This window comes from Dermacentor variabilis, chromosome 4 (assembly GCF_050947875.1).
Source record: "Dermacentor variabilis isolate Ectoservices chromosome 4, ASM5094787v1, whole genome shotgun sequence".
Classification (NCBI taxonomy): domain Eukaryota; kingdom Metazoa; phylum Arthropoda; class Arachnida; order Ixodida; family Ixodidae; genus Dermacentor; species Dermacentor variabilis.
The window spans coordinates 128126781-128134953 of NC_134571.1; the positions used below are offsets into that span (position 1 = coordinate 128126781).

Genomic DNA, 8173 nt, shown 5'->3' on the forward strand with positions numbered 1-8173 from the left:
GTCCGTGAAGCGGACAGAGTGAGCGAGGCAACGAATACAACGGCCTCGTCATGATGGTCCTTGGTATAGCAGGGCGTCACTGTTGCCTCGTGCTCGCTTATGAGCCCGGCAGAAGAAAGGGGAAGGGCGGTAGGGAAGAAAGGGCCGGCAATCGATAGTCTCTATTCATCGGGTCCCAAACGAGAAACCGATCGAAGCCATTTAGAGCGGAAGCGGGCGCCGTGACTCGAACCGGCACGAATACACACACTCACACACACAGACACATATATATATATATATATATATATATATATATATATATATATATATATATATATATATATTCTTCCATTTTAGGTATGCCCTAGAACTTTGTTAAGTGCTTTTAAAAAATCAAATGCATACATACATACATACATACATACATACATACATACATACATACATACATACATACATACATACATACATACATACATACATACATACATAAACATACATAATTGTGTTCGCCTTCAACATACTTCCCGTTAGACACAATACACTGGTCCCACCTATTCTTGCATTGCTGGGAGTGCCCTTAGAAATCATTTTTCTGTTGAGCGCTTCAGCAGCAATGTCATTTTCTTTCGAGCTGTCGTTACGTCACCGAAATACTGCGCTGGAAGTCCCAATTTGCATTTGGGGAACAACAAAAGAGAAGAAGCAACCACAGGGAACGAAATCCAGCGAGTGCAGAGGGTGTTTCAGCACACTTATACATTTGCGTGCCGAGGACTCACGCACTGTCAAAGCAGAGTGCACGGGGGTATTGTCGTGGTGCAGAATCTAGCGCCCCCTCTTTCGATAAACTTGGTTGCCGCAGCACACGCAATATTCTATTCGCTTCAGGAACCCCACGTAGAACGCTGTAGTGACATTTTGACCTTCAGGTATAAATTGGGGGTGCAAGCTTATGGCAATAAAAAAAAAAAAAACTGGATCGACATTACTTTGGCTTTTGATTTATTCTCCCGCGTGCTTTGCTTCCTTTCTTCTTTTTATTTTTTCACAGCGAAGCCGTTTACGGCTAGGGGTCTATATTTTATTTTTGTCCTGCGCGAACAATAACCGTGGGCCGATCTCGAAGATGGTGCAATACCGGGCGGACCCGCGGCGGAAGCGAAGCAGGCTTCGAGCACTCCGCCAACTCGCAAAGATAAGTTTAACATCTTGGGTTCAAATACAACCAGTATCAGATGTTGAGCTGATAACAACAGATGCTACAATTTGCCCCGCGTCGGCCACGTCTGCGCTCGCCCCGCCCTCTCTTTGTCGGCGTTCCAAGCGCTTGTGTATCTCCGTTCCTTTCCTTCCGCTGTCCCGTGGTGGCGGTCCTGCGTAACGTCGCGCTTATCTAGTTTCCTTCGGCTCCTCGAGGCGGTGGTCCCACGGTCCACGCGAATGTATACAAAAGTCACGGCAAATGAATTCGTACATTTGTTCGAAATTCTGTGCCGCCTCTGTGTCGTCTGCTAAACAGCTTCACTGGTCATCCGTCTCCACAGAGTGCAATGGCTCGTGACTTTTTTTTTTTGTCTTTGACATATGTTTTTTTCTTTCTTTTTTCCGCACCTTGATCAAGTTCTACTTCAACTCGATGCCACTTTCGTAGATCCAAGTTTCGTCACCAGGGACAACCCCTGGCGATAATTCATCTTTTCGATCGGAATCTTTCTAATCAATGCAACATATTTTTAATTTGTCGCGACACTTGCTAAGGAGTCAGCAGTTGCGGCACCGTTTTGACGCAAACCTGTTTTTAATTTCCAGAATTTCGGTCAAAGTGCAGTTAATGGACGACTTGCCCCAAACCAAGCACTTCTGCTACCATTCTAACAGCGGCGGTCACCGAACACGAAGGTTGTACGCTATCGATGTTCTTCATCTTGGCACGAGGTTAAGGAACGAAAAAAAAATATTGAAAGAATGACTTGCAAGATAAAATTATAACACCTGCTATGTTGGGTCGTTAGAGGCCTGAAGATCGAATATGGTAAGTCTTAGAATCGGATCCATTTTTTTTTTGTTGTTGTTGAACAGCTTGTCTAAATTTAGCTGGGACACCGTATATAGAGGGTGTTCCACCCAACGTTGGCCAAGCTATTAACAAATCAAAAGATTTTTGTTTAAATATGGCGCAAGACACGATTTTAAGTCCTATCGTGTTCGGTCGTCAGCACACCATAGGTCTCATAATTGTACCTTGCACCGTGTTACGTTTTTACTCTATTTCTTTGAACAGCTTGGATAAAGTTAGCTGGGACATCCTGTAAATAAAAGGTGGCATATGCGGCGTGTTTTATGTTATCGTTAACAGAATGTGTTTTTTTCTCTCACATGACATATGTAGCACAATGCTACCTTCTTGAGCGAATACTCTCACAGGCAGACATTGTTTTCACAGAAAACGAAAGGCGGTAATTTATTAATTGACAAATATTTGATAATTAACCTGTAAACTAATTGCATTACGTAACGTGTTGCAATTTACTAATTATAGCCGGTGACTTGGAAAGTCATATCCATTTATAACGAATTCTGAGGATGACACAAATTTCACTGTGTGCGTTCCTAAAGCTTGCGACGAAGTGCACTGGTGCTCCTGAATTTTCGAGCTTCAGACCGCAAAAATAAAGTGTTAAAGAAAGTAAGTGCAACCAGAGCGCGTATTTACCGCAAGCTTTACTGCGCTTAACCAGAAGTTGGTGTCATCCTCAGAATTCGTTCCAGATTTGCTATTTGTTCGAAATGCTAGTTCCAAAATTTGTTCCAAGTAGTCTTGCGAAGCTTGCCTTGTGAAGTAGTGTCTTGTGAAATCATTGGCTTAAATTCTTGTATTGCAAGATCAGTGCCAAAATAATGAGCTAGAAAGTTTATTAGTGAAATTCTGTTTAATATGAAAATGTGCAATTGATTTCTAGTGCAAGTAATGTCTGCCGTTTTGAAATCCAGCTGAATAAGTAGATTTGCGCAATATGTCACAGGCGATTTTTAAAAATTCCGTTAAAATGATACACCCAGCATATCACTGAAGCGTTGAATCACAGGATCCGGCTGTAGAACAGGGGAAAGAAATCTATAAGCACGTAGGAGAAACAAAGACGTCGCTTTGCTGAAGTTTCACCTAAGGAACCGGCCTCCTTCGTCGGAGTCCGGGAAGTTTCGTTCTTCCCCTACGTGTTTATATATATATATATATATATATATATATATATATATATATATATATATATATATATATATATATATATATATATATATATATATATATATATATATATATATATATATATATATATATATATATATATATATATATATATATATATATATATATATATATTTATTTATTTATTTATTTATTTATAAACACGTGTGTGTGTGTTTGTGTGTGTGTGTCGAATCGGTCGAATCTCCCTAGAGGCACTACGACTCGTAAAGTTATCTAATAACCACGACAACAGCGTCAATATCATCTGGACACCCGCTCACACATTACCAGATGGTAGCAATGAGGCAGCGCACCGCATGGCTCGAGAGATTACCGACCCAGCCTCGGTTAGCCCCGCCTCACCGACTACCGATGAGTGGGAGTGGGAATATCGAATGACCGGATTTCACGAAATTACACAACACCATAGACTGACAGGCGCACATTCCCGCCGCCGCACCCAAAATTAAGCTAAAATCATTCTCTCGGATGGCGGCAGTTACAGACCATATCCTATCCGAGTTCAGCTATCATGCACCTAATACACCCAGATTTATACACGACTGACAAGTGCAGACATTGTGACTCTAGAGCCACCCTGGAGCATATCCTATGGGAATGTACGACTATAATAAAGGATAACGGTGATGCAGCCTCAAACAGCGACAGCCTCCGCGCGCGCTGAGAGTCTGCGTTGCTCAGCTCGCACCTGCAGCCCCAACTATAGGCCGTCCAGCGAGCCGAGGAAGCCGCCAAGGGCCAACAACCCTTGGCCGAAACCTAGGCGGGGTCCAGGCGAACCCCACCAAATCGCAGAACACTCAATAAAGATATTTGAATGAATGAATGAATGAATGAATGAATGAATGAATGAATGAATGAATGAATGAATGAATGAATGAATGAATGAATGAATGAATGAATGAATGAAGCGCCAACAGAGACAGCACACTAAGAAAGAACAAAGACAGGAGAAGGCGCCTTGTCTTGTCTTTGTTCTTAATGGGCTGTCTCTTTCGGCTCTTCATCTTTTGAAAGCTCTGAACCAACTATAGCCCCACAACGTGTTCTACTGCATCACTTTTGTCCGCTCTTGAGCAAAAATCATTCAAGAAGCGCAAACTCAATACAGTCATAGTTTAATGGTGATGCAATTAAGTATAAACCCCATGTAAGAAATTTGTGCGTGACGGCAACAAGCGACGCGGTGGAGGTGGCCTTCGCGTTCAATGGTCTCCTGCAAATAAAACGGCAACCCGAGCGATGACGTAGAGCGACGTGTCCTCAATATTGCCGGTGTGTCGTGGAGTCTGCTCCAGTAATTTAGGTCGATTCGTTTTGCTGTACGGAGCAGCATAGAATATTTCTCAAGGCCGTTTAGTAGATTTTTCTTTTTGTTCTTTCATGACTCAAAATTCGGTTGTTTGCTCGTTCCGTGCGACGATCGGTAGTACTTGAGTTATGTACATCCAGATCCGGCTTCACGCTGTTGGCTAGCCTCTCATAGCACTTCCGGTCGACCAATTCTAGATTTCCAGAACCGAGTGGTTGAGCGACAACAACGAGCTACCTGTTCGCGCAGCGTCCCGTTTTGTCACTCGAAGCCGTCGCTCCTCGCCGCAGCGCACAAGATAGCTCGCACGGTGTTTGGGCTTTACGCCCCCATAAGCTCCGGTGCTTTCATATTCGATACGGTGTTCGGTCACCTTATATTCGTCGTACATCTGGACTGCGGTGGACAGGGACACAGGAAAGACAGCGCATAAGTCATCTAGCAGAGTGCTAGTCGTTTCTGCTCGAGCTGTTGCACTGCGTTGATAACACTATCCGTGCATGGCGCCTTTTAACAACCCGATACTTTGCGTATCACGACTGATCACGTCCTCTCTCCACCTCCCTCTTTCTCATCTCGGGAAGCTGCAATATCATGAACCGCTCTCGAGTGGACTCTACAGTTAGAGTTCAGTATCACTTGCGTGTAAGTGTTTCGGATCGAGTCAGAAGCCGCTATATTACTGTGAACAACAATCGGGGGCTAGGGAATAGGCTGATCCTAACCGCTGGATCGTCCGTTGGAAGAAATCGTGGTCTGTGCCACCGTATCTAGACTTTGTGACTTCAGAGGCTCAAAGTTCGGAGCCGGGGTTATTCTCAGGGCTGGTTTTGAGCAGTTCGCGGCTGTCAGAGCAAAGAAGGAGTTCCGGCGTGGTGTGTGTAAGCGTATAAGTGTATATTTGTGTGTATGGTGTGTATATTTAGTCCCCTGTTATCAGGGGAATAAATAGGTCCTTTCTGAAAACACCATAAAAAGATACGGTGCACTCGCAATAACTGTAAAAGCAGCAGCACCTCTAGGCTAGGAAACAGAATGAACGTGTTCGTTCCGAGAAATTTCATTAAAATTAAAAAAAAAGATTTCTTGCATTACATCTGAAAGTGTTATGCGTAAGCGGGTCATGGTTTTCAGTGCGCTTTTGCGTCCCTTGAGATGGTAGGCGTCCATATTTATTCATCATGTGCGAAGAAATGTGTAGTTCAAAGGCGTATCTTCATTCTTTTTCTTTCTTTCTTTCTTTCTTTCTTTCTTTCTTTCTTTCTTTCTTTCTTTCTTTCTTTCTTTCTTTCTTTCTTTCTTTCTTTCTTTCTTTCTTTCTTTCTTTATTTATTTATTTATTTATTTAGGTATCTTGTCTAACTGCGCCGTAAGCAGTACTCCCACTATGGTCTAACTTTCCCGCGACTGCGACGTAGACAACCTGAACTGCCAAAGAACGTGGTAATTCAAGTGCGACTTCACTATTTCTTGTGTTTACCCCGACCACGCTTTAAATCGTCCGTCTGTTTCAACTCGTCCATTTTCATATGCTCCTCCCACACATGAATCGGTGCCCCACCTATGTCGTTGAATTGATCTCCTCGGTCCGCTCTTTGACATACGCGCAGCTTGAAGTCAGCACATAACGATGACAAAGCAAACATTGGCTATATTAACTGTTCTTTTAATTGAAATGAATAAACAGTACGGAAAACGCCGAAAATCATGAACTTACCACGGGTAACAGCAGAACCTCCATCTTCTGCATGACGCATGCGATTTTTTTTACCATTGATCTACAGAGGCAGCTATCCCACCTGCAGCTTTCTTGGCTATATGGGAATGAGTGCTAAATCCAGACCTGGGGGTCTTAGCCAGCACTTCTCGAGGCTATGGCGGTGTTGTAATTAACAAGAAACTGAGAAAGCGAGCCCATCATGTTTAAGAGGATACAAAACTGGTCAAGTCGGCGTTGGTTCATGGGTGATAATCATAGCAAGGCGATGACAAAGGCGGGTGATACAACACAAGTGCTGACTGAAAATTTATTGTGAAAAAGGCTTGTAAACATCTTAGTGCGCCTGCGCCAGCAAGAAAGAAGAACCATGGCAAAAGGTGCTGGATAGGTCACTTACTACAGAAAAGAATATATACGAAAAAAAAAGAACTTAAGTAAAACCACGTTATAATGAAGTTGAAGGGGAAGTCAGAATTACTGCCTTACATCCATTACTGCCTTATGTCCATTAGGTAGCGTGTACTGTACTATGAATCACTGTGGAGATTTCATGGGGAATTTTACTTACTTGGGCTTGGGTATATGTATTGTTTCGTTATATACCATTTCTACATAACAAGGTCTGACTGTACTCGGATAATTATTTTTTTGCTTTTCTCGTTCATTACTTGTACGCGAAGCGCCACCGTGCAGTCACTGCAGGTTTGGCGGAGTTGAAGAGTACCTAACTATGCTGCGGTCACTGGCTTTTTCTCAGCTACAGCTGGCGAATCACTCTCTATCTACAGATTGTGCGTGCCTATAAAACGTCTTCGATTTCGTGCGAGTACCTTTCCCCCTGGAAAGGCGCGGCTACGGGCCCTCATCGTGCGCAGTCAGGACATCTCTCGCTCTCCGCGCCGAGTTTCACTCGAACATCGATTTTCACGCGCGCCCCCCGCCATCAGGGCCTCTATCAACAAGCGGCAGAATAGAAAGGGACGAAGGGAGCGCAAATAAAAGAGGGACGCGGGAAGAAAAAATAGAAGCCGGAGCAGCGTGGTCCCGCTTTTAAAGCACCGCGAAAGCAGCAACCGAAGTCAGGAGGAAACGAGAAACGGGACGCCATTGTTATTCTACGGCCGCCGTTGAAAAGTCGCTGATGGAGCGCGACAGGGCATCGGGAAAAAGGGAAGTGGGGAAGAATGGGTGGATGAAATAATGGAGGGCGTGAGGGAAAGAAAGGGAACGGGTGGAACTTTGGAGGAAGAGAAGTGAGGAAAAGGAGGAGCGACGCCAGGGCAATTTCTTGCATCCCGACAGAGAGGCGACCGTGACATTTGTTGTTTCTTTTGAGGTTTGGACGCTCGTCTTCAATCGCTCCTCATCTACCTCCCATCCGAACGAGGCTTCTGCGGCGGCGAATGAACTTCGCTCGCTTACGCGTTCTGGGCGAAGCCTCGTTGCACGTACTTGCCGCCGGCCCAGTGGATGCTTTATTCTTCGCTCCAAAGCGTACCGGGAATTAATGCAGAAATCAGAAGCTCAGGTAATAAAGCAACACTCCCGGAGGATTCCTTGTCCTACCTGCGAATGCGAGAGAGAGAGAGAGAGAGAGAGAGAAAGAGAGAAATGAAGAGAAGGGACGTTGATTGTGCTGGCGACAGCCCATGTTTTGACATCGTGTTCATTAAACAAAGCCTTTACTATGCGTCAGCTAAAATACTAATGGACGCCACACTTTTTCTTAGGCCGCGCACTCAGGCTGTTTGAAGATCCCAAGGACTTGCGTATAAAAATAATATATATATATATATATATATATATATATATATATATATATATATATATATGTATAAACTGCTCGAACGTACATTAGCCAGCTAAGCTCAACAACATTTTTAAA

The 8173-nt window shown here is 43.9% G+C and overlaps 1 non-coding gene across 1 annotated transcript; it reads right to left on the minus strand.

The window, feature by feature from the left end:
- Positions 1–1089: 1089 nt before the first annotated feature.
- Positions 1090–1273, minus strand: LOC142580597 (U2 spliceosomal RNA). Its single transcript, XR_012827795.1, has one exon. It is a non-coding gene; the product is annotated as a U2 spliceosomal RNA (small nuclear RNA).
- Between the last annotated feature and the right edge of the window lie 6900 nt (positions 1274–8173).